Source organism: Capricornis sumatraensis, chromosome 10, assembly GCF_032405125.1.
Source record: "Capricornis sumatraensis isolate serow.1 chromosome 10, serow.2, whole genome shotgun sequence".
In the NCBI taxonomy this organism is placed as follows: Eukaryota; Metazoa; Chordata; class Mammalia; order Artiodactyla; family Bovidae; genus Capricornis; species Capricornis sumatraensis.
The window spans coordinates 46,279,177-46,298,664 of record NC_091078.1 but is presented as its reverse complement, the minus strand read 5'-3'; the positions used below and the strand labels follow the sequence as shown (position 1 = coordinate 46,298,664).

At 40.7% G+C, this 19,488-nt stretch overlaps 1 protein-coding gene across 1 annotated transcript in view; it reads right to left on the bottom strand.

Annotated features, from left to right (window-relative positions):
• The window catches only part of VOPP1 (VOPP1 WW domain binding protein), a 170,291-nt gene that overhangs the window by 11,042 nt on the left and 139,761 nt on the right, over window positions 1-19,488 (bottom strand). The gene's annotated exons all lie outside the window — the stretch shown is intronic.

Below are 19,488 nucleotides of genomic sequence, written 5' to 3'. Positions count from 1 at the left end.
TGCAGTCCAAGAGACTCTCAAGAGTCTTCTCCAACACCACAGTTCAAAAGCATCAATTCTTCAGCACTCTGCCTTCTTCACAGTCCAACTCTCATATCCATATATGACCACTGGAAAAACCAGAGCCTTGACTAGATGGAACTTTGTTGGCAAAGTAATGTCTCTGCTTTTGAATATGCTATCTAGGTTGGTCATAACTTTTCTTCCAAGGAGTAAGCATCTTTTAATTTCATGGCTGCAATCACCATCTGCAGTGATTTTGGAGTCCCCAAAAAATAAAGTCTGACACTGTTTCCACTGTTTCCCCATCTATTTCCCATGAAGTGATAGGACCAGATGCCATGATCTTCGTTTCCTGAATGTTGAGCTTTAAGCCAACTTTTTCACTCTCCTCTTTCACTTTCATCAAGAGGCTTTTTAGTTCCTCTTCACTTTCTGCCATAAGGGTGGTGTCATCTGCATATCTGAGGTTATTGATATTTCTCCCAGCAATCTTGATTCCAGCTTGTGCTTCTTCCAGCCCAGTGTTTCTCATGATGTACTCTGCATATAAGTTAAATAAGCAGGGTGACAATATACAGCCTTGACGTACTCCTTTTCCTATCTGGAACCAGTCTGTTGTTCCATGTCCAGGTCTAACTGTTGCTTCCTGACCTGCATATAGGTTTCTCAAGAGGCAGGTCCAATTTATAGATTTTTTGCTGATGGCCAAAAGTGTTATATATCAATAACTTGCCTGGGTATCTTCTTCCTTTGGACACTGCTGGGTCTTAACCCTTGAGGGGTCCATCCTGCAGCCCAGGACACATGGATACAGCAATGCTAAAAGATGGCCAGTGGGCATGGGGGACCTGAGCTTCTGCATGCTGCTAAGCATGGAGGTAAACCAGGAGCCCCCGTCTCTGTGATTTTTTTGTCACAAGAGGTAACTCTTATAAATGATTTTAACCTGGCAGCCAAAACACTTGAACTAATTCTTGCAGAGAACATTCTCATCATCAACAGACAAATCTCCCCACTTCATAACTTGCTCCCTTCCTTTTCTAAGGCTTCTGGTTTTAATTTATTTTTATGTTGTATCCATTCATTTTCCAAAATTGTCTCAGCTACTAAAAATATTTTTCAGTTCATCCTTCAGGTTTTTTTTAGGTATATATAAGCTGATATATTGTTTGTAAAGAGAGACAGTCATGTTTCTCCTCCCTGATGAATAAAATTTTCGTGTTAATGCTTTGACCAAGAATTTCTAGAAAGTGTTAAACTTTGTTAGTAAATATCCTAATTTTAATAGCAATACTTGTACTGTTAAACTAAGTATGTTGTTGGCAACAGGTCGATGGTACAAAGTGAGCTGATTAGACAACTACTAAACATTTCCTTTCAAAAGTCATAGCTGGTAACACTAGGCTTAGGTGTACCACTGAGAACTTGGTCCTCACCTCCAATGACCCCAAACACATAGGCTAAGGCTTCATAAAAAGCCTTATTTTGCTAGATATATTACACTTTACATCAGTACTTTGAGTTTTTATAAGAAATGTATATTGAATTTTATCACCATTTTTCTAGCATCTACTGACTTACTCAGTGATCTTTTTAAAAATTAAGAAAAACCTAGAGAGAATGTTTATTGGTTATAAACTAATGACTTAAAACTGAGATTAGTTGATGGACATTTTAGGTTCATGCAAAACAGCACATTCACAGCTCCACGTTTTCCACACAGTAAGATCCCTAATACAAAGGAGTTCCATTCCAAGAGTAAATTAGTAGGTCTATTTTGTTTGTAAATCCAACAAGCTCAGGTACCCAACTAACACAATCAGATGTATAGTACTGTACTGTACTGTAATAAGTTTAAAATATTAATACTTTTCACATAAAAATACATAAGAAACAAACACAAAAATAAAGAAAACATTTAAATTGTACCGCACCTTCAGAAATACAATAGTACAGTACAACATCAGGCGTACAGGGTCTGGCATCGAGTGAACAGGCAAGAAGAGCTGACTGGAGCAGGGAGAGGAGGTGGGAGATGGCAGCGCTGAAGGGTCATCAGCAATAAGAGATGGAGGGTGAGCTGCACTCTCACTCATGCCTGACGCTGAGGGCATTGGCCTGGTTCTTTGCTGGATTCAATTCTACCTACACTTCCTACCCTTTTGGAAAAAACGATCCAGTACCTCTTTTTTGTCATCACAGATACTGGATTGAGTTCTGAATGGTTGCTGCAAGCTTCATGTTCCATATTACATCTGGGTCCCATGCCTCAAAAAATAACAATGCCTCCTCAAATAAAAACCCCTTCCCATTTCCCATGTCATGAATCCTTTTGGTTCTTCAGTTACTTCTGAAAAACTAAACCAGTTGCTTCCAGACAACCTGGGCTTGAAATTAACACACTGTACTATTGTACTATATGCAGTACCGTGAAGTACACAGAAGCACAACCACTTGTAGAGGATGCATGGACATGACAATGTTCACCAGACATGAAATAACTTACGTGACTGGACATGAGAATGAACATTCTTCTATTGGAAAGTTCGCAACTTGAAGGTTTATGTGTAGCAGACTTACTGTCCTACAAAGCGCTGACCTCAAGTCTAGTTTCCATCTGTCACCATACAGTTGACCCCTTCACACAATTTGTCCACACTACTTCCCCTCTGGTAACCATTAATCTGCTCTCTGTATCTAAAATTTTGCTTTTGTTTTATTGTTTGCTCATTTGTTTCATTAGACTTTACAGGAGTGAAATCATATAGTATTTGTCTTTCTTCATCTGAGTTATTTCAAACACCATACTGTCTTCAAGGTCTTCCTATATTGTCACAAATGGCAGGATCTAATTCTTTTATATGGCTGCACTGTATTCTGGTGTGTGTGTGTGTGTGTGTGTGTGTGTGTGTGTGTGCGCGCACGCACTCAGTTATGTCCAACTCTTTGCAACCACATGGACTGTAGGCCGCCAGGCTCTTCTGTCCATGGGATTTTTCCAGAAAAGGATACTAGAGTGGGTTGCCATTTCCTCTAACAGGGGATCTACCTGACCCAGGGATCAAATCCGTGTCTCCTGCACTAGCAGGAATCTTTGTGACCCCATGGACGCCAGGCTTCCCTGTCCCTCACCATCTCCTGGAGTTTGCTCAAAATCATTGAGTCAGTGATGCCATCCAACCATCTCATCCTCTGTCATCCGTTTCTCCTCCTGCCTTCAGTATTTCCCAGCATCAGGATCTTCTCCATGGAGTCAGCTCTTTGCATCAGGTGGCTAAAGTTTTGGAGCTTCAGCTTAAGCATCAGTCCTTCCAATAAATATTAAGGATTGATTTCCTTTAGGATTGACTGGTTTGATCTCCTTGCAGCCCAAGGGACTCTCAAGATCTTCTTCAACACCACAGTTCAAAAGCATCAATTCTTCAGCGCTCCACTTTCTTTATGGTTCAACTCTCACATCCATACATGACTGCTGGAAAAACCATAGCTCTGACTAGACGGACCTTTGTTGGCAAAGTGAAGTCTCTGCTTTTTAATATGCTGTCTATGTTTTTCATAGCTTTTCTTCTAAGGAGCTAGCATCTTTTAATTTCATGGCTGCAGTCACCAACTGCAGTGATTTTGGAGCCTAAGAAAATAAAGTCTGTCACTATTTTCATTGTTTCCCTATCTATTTTCCATGAAGTAATGGAACTGGATGTCATGATCTTTGTTTTTTGAATGTTGAGTTTTAAGCCAGCTTTTTCACTCTCCTCTTTCACTTTCACCAAAAGGCTCTTTAGTTCTTCTTCACTTTCTGCCATAAGGCTGGTATCACCTGCATATATGAGCTTATTGATATTTCTCCTGGGAATCTTGATTCCAGCTTGTGCTTCAACCAGGCTGGCATTTTGCATAATGTATTCTGCATATACGTTAAATAAGCAGGGTGATAATATACAGCCTTGATATTCTCCTTTCCCAATTTGGAACCAGTCCATTGTTCCATGTCCAGTTCTAACTGTTGCTTCTTGACCTGCATACAGATTTCTCAGGAGGCAGTAAGGTGGTCTGGTATTCCCATCTCTTTCAGAATTTTCCACAGTTTGTTGTGATCCACACAAAAGCTTTAGTGTAGTCAATGAAATGGAAGTAAATGTTTATCTGGAATTCTCTTGCTTTTTCTATGATCCAGTGGATGTTGGCAATTTGATTTCTGGTTCCTCTGCCTTTTCTAAATCCAGCTTGAACATCTGGAAGTTGTCAATTCATGTACTGTTGAAGTCTGCCTTGGAGAATTTTGAGCGTTACTTTGCTTGCATGTAGAATGAGTGTAATTGTGTGATACTTTGAACATTCTTTGGCATTGCTTCCTTTGGGATTGGAATGAAAACTGACCTTTTCCAGTCCTCTGGCCACTGCTGAATTTTCCAAATTTGCTGGCTTATTGAGTGCAGCACTTTCACAGCATCATCTTTCAGGATTTGAAATGGCTCAGCTGGAATTCCATTACCTCCACTAGCTGTGTTCGTAGTAATGCTTCCTAAGGCCCATTTGACTTCACATTCCAAGATGTCTGGCTCTAGACGAGTGATCACACCATCGTGATTATCTGGGTCATGAAGATCTCTTTTGTACAGTTCTTCTGTGTATTCTTGCCACCTCTTCTTAATCTCTCTGCTTCTCTTAAGTCCATACCATTTCTGTCCTTTATTGAGTCCATCTTTGCATGAAATGTTCCCTTGGTATCTCTAATTTTCTTGAAGAAACTTCTAGTCTTTCCCATTCTGTTGTTTTTCTCTATTTCTTTGCATTGTTCACTTAGGAAGATTTTTTTTATCTCTCCTTGGTATTCTTTGGAACCCATTCAGATGGGTATATCTTTCCATTTCTCCTTTGCCTTTTGCTTTTTTTCTTTTCTCAGCTATTTGTAAGGCCTCCTCAGACAACCATTTTGCACTTTTTCTTGGGGATGGTTTCAATCACCGCCTGCTGTACAATGTCATGAACCTCTGTCTGGATTTCATGAGGTACTTTCTTTATGTTTCTAGTTTGCTGAGTGTTTTGATCATGAAAGTGTGTTGCATTTTGTCAACTGCTTTTCTGCATCAATTGAATAATCATTATTTTCCCTCATTATGCTGACATGATGTATTACTTTAATTTTTATATGTTGAACCATCCTTAAATTCCAGGAAAGATCCAAACTGGTGCATAATCCTTTAAAATGCTGAGCTCTGTTTGCTACTATTTTGTTTAGGATTTTTGCATCAGTGTTGATCAAGGACAAGGGCCTATAATTTCTTTTTTCTTGTAGTGTCTTTGTCTGGCTTTGGTATCTGAATGCTGGCCTCACAGAATGATTCAGGAAATGTTCCTACCTCTTTGATTTGGGGTGGAGGGTGGTGGGGAGAATTGATATTAGTTCTTCTTCAAATGTTTGGTAAAATTTACTATTGAAGCCATTAGGTCCAAGGGTTTACTTTGTTTGGAATTTTCTGATGACTGATTCAATCTCCTTACTAGTTACAGGACTACTCAAATTTTTTATTTCTTCATGATTTAGTCTTCATAGATTTTGTTTCTAGAAAGCTGTCCTATCTATCTAGTTTACCCATATTTTTTTGCTCTATAATTGTTCTCATATAATCCCTTTTATTTCTGTAGAATTGTTGGTAATGTTTCTACTTTCAGTTCTGATTTTAGTAGTTTATGCCTGATCTTTTTTTTTTCCCTTAAGGAAAAAAAAATATATATATATATTTAGACACCCCGCTCTTTTGATTACCATTTAAAGATAAGGAATATTTTTTTCCTTCCTTTCATTTTCAACCTCTTTGTACTTTGAGGTCTGAAATCTATGATGGAGTGAAATTGATACAAATTCAGCAGAAACCTTACTTTGAATTTCAATCTTTTTCTGGGCTAGTGGTGTGATAAGATCTATCATGATTCCGGGTAGTGGCAGCAAATCATAGCTCCCAGTTAGCACTGTGATCACAAGGATAAAGAACTGGTTCACTCACAACCATTCTGTATCCAGACAATCAATGTTTGCCAATATAGTAGTCAATAAAATACATGAGATACTCATACTTTATTATTAAATAGGCTTTGTGCTAGATGATTTTGGCCAGCTTAGGCTAGTGTACCTGTTCTGAGCACATTTAAGGTAGCTAGTGTATTAAATGCATTTCCAACGTACACTATTCTCAATTTAAGATGGGCTTATCGGGACCCCATCAAAAGAAAGATATGTATTTGGATCCTGTTTATCCATTCTGTAATCTCAGTGTTTTGATGGAGAGTTTAACCCATTTACATTTGAAGTATTTACTGATAAGGAAGGATTTACTTCTGTCATTGTGCTATTTGTTTTCTACATGCTTTATAAGTTTTTTGGCCCTCATTTTCTGCATTTTTACTTTTTTATGTATAGTGGCTTTTTTGAAGTGCAATGTTTTATGCTTAGTGGGTCTTTTGAAAGCAAAGTTTAATTCCTTTCTCATTTCTTTTTGTATATTCCATAGCTAATTATTTGTGGTTAACCAAGGAGATAATATTAAACATCCTACTGTTAGACATTGTTCAGTCATCCATTAGTTCCAGGAGCCCCTGAAGATATGAACATCTGTGGATGCTCAAAGTCCTTTACAGAAAATGATGTAGTATTTGCATATAACTTATGCACATCATCCCGTTTGCTTTCCTGATGGCTCAGAGGTTAAAGCATCTGCCTCCAAAATGGGAGACCTGGGTTCGATCCTTGGGTTGGGAAGATCCCCTGGAGAAGGAAATGGCAACCCACTCTAGTATTCTTGCCTGGAGAATCCCATGGACAGAGGAGCCTGGTGGGTCACAGTCCACAGGGTCACAAAGAGTAGGACACGACTTCACTTTCACTTTCACTATGCACATCCTCCCGTTTAAATCTTCTCTAGATTACTTATCATAACTGACACCATGTAAATACTATGTAAACAGTTGCCAACATGTGTCTAATCCAAGTTTTGCATTTTGGAATATTCTGGAAATATTTTTTATCTACAGTTGGTTGACTCCATTGACACAGAAACTGTGGATATAGACGGTTCACTGTAATTTGAATTTATACCAGCTCAGCATCAATAACTTACAAAAACTGCTCCTTTAAAGTTCTGTCCCCACCCCTTTCAGTGGCTGATGTCACAAAATTACATCTTCATATGTTGTCTGCTCTGCAAAACATAAACTAATAATTCTTTTAAATATATTAGTTTCTTAAATTATGTAGAAAAGAAGATTTGGAGTTAAAAAGGAATATTATAGTAATACTAGTTTTATACTAATAACTTTTCTTCTTTATATATAACAGTATCTTAAGTCAAGTAGAAAACAAAAAGTAAAGTACAAATCACTGGTACAATAATATTGGCTTTAAAATTTCCCAAGTACTTACTTTTATTGAGATCTTCCTTTACCTATACAGCTTTGAATAACCATTTATTGTATTTCCATTTCACCTGCAGGTCTCCCTTGAGCATTTCCTGCAGGGCAGGTCTAGTGGTTATGAACTCCCTTACTTTATCTGGGCATGATTTAATTCCTCCCTCAAACTGAAGGACAATGTTGCCAGATATAAGATTCTTGATGGACAGTTTTTATTCTTTTATATGAATATATTTTCCCACTGCCTTCTGGCCTCCATGATTTTTAGTGAGAAATCTGCTTATAATTATATTGAAGATCCCTTATTTGTGATTTTCTTCTCCTTGCTATTTTTACGATTTCTCTTTGTGCCTGGCTTTTCAAAGTTTGATTATGTGTCTTGGTGTGGATCTCTGAGTTCCTCTTACTTGGAGTCGATGCTTATATGCATGCTTTCCGTCAAAATTTTTGACATTTTCAGCCATTCTTTCTTTTTTTTTATGTGAGCAATTTTCTGATTTATAAAAAGATGCAGCAAATTTTAAAATGACACAAAATATAATTTTAAAAACAACATTGAAAAGTGAGTATATTTAACTATGCTGCTAAGTTGCTTCAGTCATGCCCAATTCTGTGTGACCCCATAGATGGAAGGCCACAAGGCTCCCCTGTCCCTGGGATTCTCCAGGCACATTATTTCTTTAAATATTCTCTGTTCCTTTTTCTCTTTTCTCCTTCTGAGACTTCCATGATGCTTATGTTGATTTGCTTGATGAGGCCCCACAGGTCTGAGGCTCTCTTCAATTTTCTCAATCTTTTTTCTTTCTGTTCCTCAGACAACATAATTTCCATTGTCTAATGTTCAAATTTCCTGATCCTTTCTTCTGTCTGCTCAAATCTGCCTTTGAATCATGTAGTGAATTTTTCATTTTGGTTACTGTACTCTTCAGCTCCAGAATTTTTTGTTCATATCTTCTTAGGATTTCCATCTCTTCTGATATTTCTCTTTTGTTCACACATCTTTTTTTTTTTATTCTCGCCCCATCTTACTTTAGTTCTTTGAGCATCTTTAAGAGAGTTGCTTTAAAAGATTTGTTTAGAAGATGTGTCGTAGGTCTTTTTCAGGGACAGTCTATTGACTTGATTGTTTACTTTGGATGAACCATATTTTCCTTTCTTACTATGCATTTTTTTGATCACTGGGCATTTGAATTGAACAGTGTGATAACTTGGGAAATCAGATTTTTCTGGAAATCACCTCCCCAGTGTTTTGCTGTTTTTCATTTCTGTTTTTGCTTACTCTTTGGGTTTTTGTTGCTGTTATTGTAGGCTGTCTCTGTGCAAAGGAAAAGCCTGAGATATACATTCAACGTGTTCTTTGGTCTTTTCTGAGCCTTTCCCTGGGGATGTGTAGTCACTTAGTAATTTTTTTTCCATATGAAGTTATTTTTGAATGTTTTAGTCTTTAATTTCTGGCTCCCAAGGTGGGGAAAGGTGAAAAACCAAGGGGCATGGGGAAGGGCGCCAGGCATTCACATCTCCTGGAGGTCACTTCAGCTGGAGGGAGAAGGGCTTGCAACAATGTGGGGCAGTGCAACAGTGGCTGCCCTCTCTTTAATAAGGAGCAGCAAACAGCAACCAGAGCACAGATCCCTGATATTTGGAGGACAGGGTCCTTTTTGCTTCTGACTCATACAAGCTGCCCCAGGATCATGTGCACAGCTGCCTCCCATGTGGCCTAGGGTGAGGGGTTAGGTAGCTGCTACCGTGCCAAGAGTTGATAATGACCAAAATTAACTTCAGTTTACCCTCTAAGTCTTCCCCTGGAAGTTCTAAGCCTTCAACAGACTTCTGATTACCAAAATAGTTACATCAGACAGATTCTGCCAGTACAATTTTTGTCTAGGTGAGGGAAAAGAATTCTGGTGCTTCTGATTCCACCTTCTCCCCAGAATTCTCTGCCAATCATTGCTTTTTGATATAACTTGCAGTGTTAACAGCTTGCTCTGTGGTAGACTGATGATTGGACATGGTAGTTTACTTCTTTGACACACTGTTTAATTCAGTCTCTCAAGATTTTTGTATTTATGCTCATTAAACATGATTCAAAAGAATTTTATTTTGGTGTTCATTTCCAAGTTACAGTAGCTATACAAAACAAGTTGTTTTGTTTTTTATGTAATTTATATAATTTTTCTACATTTCTATAATTCTCTATACTTGCAGTAATTCATAAGCACTCAAATGAGCTGTTTCTTAGAAAGTTTCAAAGATACCATATGAATTCGGAGCTGAAAGTTAACTCTGCAAACTTCCTCAAACTCTTGCTTGCTTTTTGGACCACTTAAATTTTCAATATTCTAATGCATCTTTGGTAATGTACATTTCTTATCTCACCAAAATTTTCCATTTCAGGTAAACTTCTTCATCATTTTTAATCTCCTATGGATATGTAATGTTTTCAGTTATCATTTCATATTTTCTTTATCTAGTTTTACCAGTTAGATTTATTGGGGTGGGAATGGTATTGTCATTTACTTTTTAAAATTTATTTTATGGATATATAGTTGATTTACAATGTAGTGTTAATTTCTGCTCTACAGCAAGGTTTCGCATTATTTTCATATCCTTTTTCACTATAGTATATTACAGAATATTGAATATAGTTCCCTGTGCTATACAGTAGCACCCGGTGGCTTATCCATTCTATTTATACTAGCTTGCATCTAGAAGTCCCAAAGCCGCACTCCATCCCTTCCCCATTCACTTCCCCCTTGGGAACCACAAGTCTGTTCTCTGTCTCTGAGCCAGTTTCTGTTTTGTAGATAACTTCGCTTGTGTTATATTTTAGATTCTACATACAAGTGATATCATGTGATGTATGTCTTTCTCTTTCTGACTTACTTCACTTAGTATGAGAAGTCCATCAATGTGGCTGAAAATGACATTATTTCATTCTTTTTATGGTAGAGTAGTAGTATATATATGTACAACATCTTTATCCATTCATCTGTCAGTGGACATTTAGGTTGTTTCCATGTCTTAGCTATTGTAAACAGTGCTCCTGTGAACATAGGGTACATGTATATTTTACAATTATAGTTTTTTTCTGGATATATATTGGCAATACCATTTACTTTTATTGCGTTTTACAAAGCACTAACTTTGAGATCTGTGAGTCAATTTTTCTCTTTGCTCTGATTAACTTACAGTTTTTATTATGTATGTCTTACTGCTTTTTGTGACTTTATTTTATTAATTTCAGAACCTCTTTTAAGAAGGGGCTCAGCTAACTCACTTTCTTATTTTAAACTTTTAACAAAGAATAAGGCCATGACTTAAAGTTTGAATGCCAGCTTACTTACACTGCATATGTTTCTGTATTAATTTTTCATTGATACTTAATTCACTTGTTAATTACATTAATACTTAATTCACATTGATAATTCAACAAACACTGAATTTTTACTATTTGCCAGCACTGTTATGAACATCTAGGACACAGCAATGATGAAAACAGAAATTCTCAAATCCTTATGGCACTTGCAGTTAAGAGAAATAAAAAAGATAAAAACAAAAGTATGTAGTATGTTACTGATGACAGTGCTAAAGATAAAAATAAAGTGGGGATAAAAAGAGAAAACAGTACAATTTTCCCCTGTTTGCAAAGGGAAGGTCTTTGGGAGGTGAAAGAGCTAGAAATAAATGAAGGAGCCAAACTTGAGCAGATGTGTGGGGAAGAAGGGGTTGGAGGAGCTGCTACATGTACAGGGGAGCAGGTGGTGGAGAAGTGGCATGCGTACAGGGGGAGGAAGGTGCAAATGCAGAAGGAATCACAGTGTGAAGGCATCAGCATGGCAGTCTGGAAGTTCTGAGGAAAATCTCAAAGTCCACGAGCAGCGAGAGTGGAACGAGGGCCAGGAGGACGGACAGCAGGAGACGTGGGTGAGAACGGAGCAGGCGGAGGTGAAACGCTCAGTTAGAAATGGCCTGTGGCCACTGTGAGGACTTCTGGTTGTGAACTGTGCTCTGACTTCTGTTTTCACTCTGGTTGCTCTTCTGGAAATCCGCAGACTGAAGTAGAAGCTGGGGAAGCAGGATGACTAGTTAGGTCTTCCGATCATCTTCATCAGAGGTGCAGCTCTGGAGGCAGAGCTGGCGGAAACCTGAGAAGGCCTTTGAGAAGCTGTGGAGCTGCGGTTCACCCTGATAGGAAGGTGGCGCGGGAGGTCTGGAGTGAGGGTGTGGGAGCAGGTCAGGACTTCAGGGTCTTCCCTCATCCTACACTTCATTTGCTCAAGGAGTAATTTAGGGGAGTATTCTTTTATTTCCAAGTGGATTAGAAGATTATTAATTTGCTCATTTATGTTGAATAGATTTCTTAAAACTATAAGTTTTAGTAATATTAGTAGCAGCAACCACTGCCATTCACTCAGGTTTCAGGCCCTGTGCTAAGCATAATTTCACAGGCAATCACCCTAGACAGTCGCGTAAGAGCTCAGCCTCACGGTTCAGATGCTGCAGGCTTTGCAGAATGGAGTCACTTCCCAGATGTGCCACAGGCACAGGTTAGAAATGGCCCCCAGACTGTCCTAGTCCAGATGCCAAGGTCTGTTGCGTCTGCTCTTGCAGACTTTTCAGATTTTCTTTGTTGTGGACAATTTGATAAATTCTTTTGAATACCCATTTATTTTTGTATTTTGAGCAGATTAATAATAATGCATTGACACTTGACAGTTTCCATCATACTTCCCTATTTCTTGAGTTTTTGTTTTATATACTTTGACGTTATTCAATACATGACTCAAGTTATAGCCTCATTATCCAAAGTTATTTTTATCAGTATTAAAAATATGTTCTTTTTCATATATATGTTAGGACAATGATGGATTATTTCTTGGAAGATACACAAAAGACTAGTCATACTGGTCAGTCCAAGGAAGGGAGCAGGAAGCCCTGACCCTTTGCATGTTCTCTTGCAAGGATCAGCGATCACAAAGATGCCTTTCTTTTACTGCTTCTTTGGGAGGAGGGGAAGAAAGGAGTTGAAAGCTATCTCTGTATTAGGTACCTGGTCCTTCAGGCTGACCTGTCAGGATTTGTAGAGATTATATAGCTGAAATTCTGCCAACACAAAGATGAGCACTGGGGCCCTCACATCCCACAAAAAAAGGCACACACAGCTTGTCTTTACAACTGAAGCAGCCCTGTGTATGTTTCAGCTTTGATGTGGAGGGTAAAAAACTGTCAAAACATACTTCCTACTATTTCCATTCTCCTTCATTTTGCATCATTTATTCAGGCCATTACCGTCACTTGCCTAGAGAATCCCAAGGACAGAGGAGCCTGGTGGGCTACAGTCCGTAGGGTTGCAAAGAGTCGTACACGACTGAAATGACTTAGCATGCACACACGCACCATGACTGCAGGTTGACCAATTTAGTACAGGATCGGGGCACCAGAACAGTCGGAAAACCATCAACAAACTCACTAATGGAAAGGAAAGAAAGTATCTCCCAATGGGGACACTCCATCTACTTCTAAGTATTTTAAAAATCAGTACCAGTCATATGAAAGGAAACCACTGTTAAGGACAGTTAACACTGCTAAACCATGTTAACATCACAGATGTCATTGCCAACCGTTCTCTCCAGTCTCTATGCACCTGTGTCATCATACAAGGGACCACTCTGTGACACAGGGCCCACCCTCCTCCCTAAATACAGCTTCATGCTTGTCCTGCCGCAGTTCCACAGCCTTCATCTTGACTATCAATTTGAGTGCCATGTAATATGCCATAAAGAAGAGGGACCATAACATCATCATCTCTTTCTTTGTGGCCCCAAACCCTCTCCCCACATTCAGTCTCAAGTGCACAAGTTCAGCCCCTGCTCTGATCACCCTGAAATCCAGCCCTACTCCTCTAGGCCCACAGTTCGGCTTAAGGTTTTACATTCTTCCCACTGTTGTAAACGTTCTCCAGTTTTATTGAAGTATTACTGACATATAACATTGTATGGCATAATGATTTGGTAATCATGTACACTGTGATTACCACAAATGTGTTTTCACCCATCACCTCATAGTTAGACATTTTCTTCCCTTGTGATGAGAACTTTTAAGATCTACTCTCTTACCAGCTTTCAAATATAGTTACCCATGGCCACTAGGCTGTGTATGACACTGCCAGTCAGCCAGTGTTTTCTGAATGAACAAAGTCCACCTTTCCTCAGTACCCAAAAGGGCATATCCAGGACCCTGCCAGGGGCATGGGAGGTGGGAGGCTAAGCTTCTTACGGAGCTCTAACCATCTCCAGGCACACTCTGGCCACCTCTGGACATAAGACAATAACTGGGATTGCTTTTCTTTATGCAATTTCCTTTTGCAGACAAGGCACAGAGGCTCAGAAGAGACAGTGCTCACCCTAGGCCCAACAGACTTCAGTCCTTCCGGCGCCCCATCCAGCTGCCTCTCCCTGGTCCCCAGACCAGCTTTACTGCACGCCTCTGCTCTCTATGCTGACAAAGGCCCTAGTGAGCTGGATGCAGGCCTCTGCCTTTGACCAACAGCTTCAACCTTTGCTTCTTTTGGTTTCTGGGTGGTCTTGAAGCCCCAACTCATCACCTCAGCTTTCATACCTAGTTAGCCAGCTTCTTTCCCCCTAGTCCTGTTCCAGCACACAGCAGTGCCATAGACCCACGAAGCTGCCATGCCCCATCCCAGTTTTGAGCATCTTGATCACGTCCAGGTCTCTGCTCTTCTGTACTCAGCCTTGTTGGGCTGGGGAGCTGGCCCTGCCAAAACACTACAGTCTGCCCCTCTGCACACAGAACATGAGTGCACCCTCCCGCAGCCCTCCAGGGCAAGAGTACTGGTTCTTTAAAACTTGCCTTTTGAACACAACCCTTAAGGCAGAGTTGTTGTGGTGTTGCTGTGGTATTGCTGTGGTGTTGGAGAAGACTCTTGAGAGTCCCTTGGACTGCCTGGAGATCCAACCAGTCCATCCTAAAGGAAATCAGTCCTGAATATTCATTGGAAGGACTGATGCTGAAGCTGAAACTCCAATACTTTGGCCACCTAATGCGAAGAACTGACTGACTGGAAAAGACCCTGATGCTGGGAAAGATTGAAGGCAGGAGGAGAAGGGGACGACAGAGGATGAGATGGTTGGATGGCATCACTAACTCAAAGGATATGAGTTTGAGTAAGCTCCAGGAGTTGATGACGGACAGGGAGGCCTGGCATGCTGCAATCCATGGGGTTGCAAACAGTTGGATACAACTGAGTGACTGAACTGACTTAAGGGAGAAATTCTCTGGGTGATAATCCCTGGGTATTCCCAAGCCTTTCTCAATAAGTGAGATGATTAGAAAAAAAAACTGAAAAATTCAAAGAGGTTCTCAAGACCCATGGATTCCTATGCTGAGCCCAATAGAATTGACTGTTTATTCTTAAAAACAAAGAAGAAGAAGAAGAAAACTTGCCTTTTCTTCTTTATGAATAAGCACAACCCACCAGAATCCACTTCCCCTCCCCTAGATCAGCAGCGGAGGGAAAACAGAACAGCTGGCAGATGGGCAGGTGCGCCCCTGCTCGCTTTGCTGATCCCATCTCCCTCCACACCCGCCAGGCTCCTCCAGGGCCCGAGCGCCTACCTCGTGCAGTCAGCGCGCCCATCAGTGCAAGGCTGCCTTCCCAGTCTGTCCCCACGGCCTGCCCTTACCACCCCCTACCCCACCAAAGCACACAGCTGAACCCCACCCACGGGAAGAGGTGGGTCTTCAGGCCCCATGAGAAACTAACATATCCTATTTTTTCATCATTATCATTGACTGTAAGAAATCAAAGTAAATTCTTCCCAAACACCCCACTATTAACTAAGGACACAGCCCTGGATATGGTGGTGAAAGTATGGGAACTGTACACTTCCATGGAACAAAACGAGCCTTCCTATGATGCTCTGGTACATTTAGGACTAAATATTTCATGCTGTACACATGGAGAAGGATGGTAGATCCCTGGAGACTCCCACACCAGCACCTCCCACCAAAGGTGGGGATCCTTCCACAGCCCCCACAGGTGGCTGCATTATGAGATGGCAGTGGAGGAGAATTAACAGTCCCCATTTCTCTGAAGGCCCCAAACTGCAGGGTAGAATCGGGCCAAACTGAACTACCAGAGAAGTGGGAGACCCTCTGCTGGACCCCTGATCGTGACCCCCAGTCTCCCCAGGGAGAGTCAGGATTGTTGATGTGGCATCTCTGCTGCATTAGAGGCCTACATCCGCCTTGCCTACAAAAGCACCAGCCCTTGATGCTGAAGTTATGGGACTGACTGGAGCCACCTGGACTCTGCAGCTCAGAGGTCTCAGTGGGCAGACATGTGAATGCTGGCAGCAAAGGAAGGTACAGGACCCTTGCTGGCTGCTCCTCAGTCTCCAGCCCCTCCTGCCTTACTTCCACTTAAATATACTTACAAACTCTTCAGTTCCTTCCATCCATACAACAGATTGTGCTTCCCATTTACTTGGCTTGCCAGCATCCTGAACTTTCTCTACATACCTCTCATCAGTGACTGTACAGTTACTTGTGCAATGACACAGTGTTCCACACATGGTTGTACAAAGCCTACAGAGCGCAGCGGGGTGAGTGAGGGCTGGAACCCAGGCTGCAGTCTGTGTCCCAGGCAGCTGCAGCACCCGAGCAAGTGGGAAGTAAACATGGATTGACTGAGGCTCCAAATGTGGCCGTGGAAAATCCCTGCCCCAGGCTGACCGTTCACTCAGCTGGCAGATATAAATCAGCTTGGTGCCTGAGAAGTGAGTCCTGGCACTCAGGACTCAGCCCACTGGGGAGCCCAAAGTATACACAGAGGTTAAAACTCACCATGATACAGGAAACCCTAAGGACTCCAACAAAAAATATTAGAGATAACAGACAAACATAGTAAAGTGGCAGGGTACAAAATCAATACACAAGCATCATTGTTGTTTCTATAAACTAACAATGAGCTAGCAGAAAGAGAAACTAAGAAAACAATCCCGTTTATAACTACAACAGAGAGAATACCTCGGAATAAATTTAAACAAGGAAGTAAAAGGCCTATGTAAGACACTGATGAACGAAATTGAAGATAACACAAAGAAGCTGAAAGATATTCCATACTCATGGATTAGAAGAATCAATACTGTTAAAATGTCCATATTACCTAAAGCAATCCAAAGATTCAATGCAATCACACCCCCCCCATTTCAAATGATACTATAAAGTTATAAGAATCCAAAGAGCATGGTACTAGCAGAAACACACACACAGAGATCAATGGAATGGAATTAAGAGCTCAGAGATAAACTCACACAGACATAAATGGTTAATTTACCAAAAAAAGATGAAAAACATGCAATGAAGAAAGGATAGTCTCTTCAACAAATGGAGTTGGAAAAACTGAACAGCCACATGCAAAAGAATCACACTAGACCACTATCATATACCACACACAAAATTTACTCAAATGGATTAAAGACTCGATTGTAAGACCTGAAAACATAAAATTTCTAGAAGAAAATATGGACAGTAAGCTTTTTGTCATCAGTCTTAGCACTATCTTTTTGGACATGTCTCCTCAGGCAAGGGAAACCAAAGGAAAGACACACAAATGCATGGTGAAGGAAACCATTGTCAAAACAAAAAGGCAACCTTATGAATGGGAGAAAATATTTGCAAATCATGTATCTGATAAGGGTTAATATTCAGGATATAAAGAATTCTTACAACTCAACAACAAAAACCCAAACAACCTGATTAAAAATAGGCAGAGGCTCTGAATAGACATTTTCCCAAAGAGGATATCTAGATGGCCAATAGGTACATGAAAAGGAGCTCAACACCACTGACCACCAAGGAATGCAAATAAAACCATAATGAGCTATCACCTCACACCCGTTGGAGTGGCTATTACCAAAGATAAGAAATAACAAGTGTCAACACTTGTTGACAAGGATGTGGAGGAAAGAGAAGGCCATGCACTATCTTAAGCAGGAGAATATCATGACCTATGTGCTTCTTTTGTCCCCAAAGGACTTTCTAGTGGCAACATGGAAGACAGAGAAGAACTGGCAGAGACTAGTGACTGGAAAATTTTTAGTAGGCATTGCTCAGGGGTGAGGTAAGAGTCTGAATGAAGGAAGACTTGTAAGGTTGATGACATATTTATTACAGGGGGACCGAGGACTCCAGTCAGAAAGACGTGTGCACTGCAATGCAGAAAAGAGGTGGGGCTGAGGAGAGAGGGTGACAGAGGCTGCAGGGCCTCCGTGTTTGGAAACACTGAAAGGCTGAGGACATTCAGCAGGAGCTGTGTGCCCTAGACCAGCCCAGGCCTGACACCATGGGCCAAGCACACACAGCACCTTGCATCTCTGGCCACATGGGACACTAGAAATCCATGTTATGAAGGTAGAAGAAAGAGGAAATTCATTAGTCTTTTACCAACTTCTCTGATCTATCGTCTGCTTCTTGAAAAAAAAAAAAATCAATGCACTCAAACGTCAGACTAATCCTGATAAACTTTAGGTTTGGCCTCTCATTTTAAGTGAAACTTTTCACTTTGCCATATGTTGGAGCAGATCTGAAGCTATACAAACATTTCCAAATAGGAAAGAATAAAAATCCACTTACATATGAAAAGTGGTATTAACCTTGAGAGAAAGTTTAAGGTACAACAACCTCTAAACAGTTGTGAAAAATACATATTCAGATTTTTAGTAACATTTTCAACAATCATAAAGATGATTTTTTCTAAATCCCAGAGAGTATCTGGTGGAATAAAACTATAAAAGAACAGATCAGCAAATGACCATCCCCATATCTCTGTCTAAAGCACAGAGAGAGAGAGAGAGAGAGAGAGAGAGAGAGAGAGAGAGAGAGAGCTCTTGTCATGCTCAGTCTCCAACTTCTTTTTCCTTTGAGGTTTGATTGACATACAAAAAGGTGAACATATTTAATCTCTACAACTTGATGACTTTAGAAATAATACACTGTGAAGCCATCACCCCAATATATGCCATAAACCTATGGATACCAAGAGGGGAAGTGGGATGTGGGCTGGATTGGGAGACTGGGACTGACACCGCTATGCATGGAACGGAACTCTACAGGAGGCTCTGTGCTCACCTAGATGGAAAGGAAATCCAGAAGGGAGAGGATATGTGTATACATATGGCTGATTCACTTTGCTGTAAAACAGAAACTAGTACAAGGCTGTCAAGCGACCATCCTTCAATGGGGGAAAAAAGATCCCCACTTTTAGCAAATTTGTGAGTATATGATAGCGTTATTAACTACAGGCCTCACTCTGTACAGCAGACATTATGACTTGTGTTATAGGACTGAAATTCTGTAAAAACCCAAGAAGAACTTGCTCCTAGAACTCTGACTCCCTCTACAGTGTGTGAGGAATAAAACCCTGCCCCCCACCCTCAAGGCACCAGGGAAGCCATGCAACCCCCAGCCCACCACAGGGCGCAAGACAGGAGCTCCAGAAGCATGGCCTCCCCAGCCTTGCAGATCCCCTCACAAACCCCCTCCTCAAATGTAATGTCAAAACAAGGAACAGGCCTGTGTCCCCAGGGAAACTGGAATTCACCCACTACAGTATGTTTGAGTTTAGGTAGTTAAAGCAGTGTTTTATAAGAATTAAGAAACCACAAATTCTTTTTGACGTTGGGGCACCACTCTGGGTAATGTTCCATAAGAAGGCCAAATGTAACTTGTGCAAAAATATCTTTAGCAGCACAATTAACAAGTACTCATGATACTACTAATAAATGCACAGTACGTGCTTACTGAGTGAAGGAATAAAAAGCAAAACAAAAGAAAACAAATGATCAGCAATGACAGACTAAGCTAATTATCATTTAGTAACATGATTAACGGGCTTCCCTGGTGATTCAGACAGTAAAGAATCTGCCTGCACTGCAGGAGACCCAGGTTCGATTCCTGGGTCAGGAAGATCCCATGGAGAAGGGCACAGAAATTGACTCCAATATTCTTGCCTGGAGCACTCCACGATCAGCGGAGTCTGGTGGGCTACAGTCCATG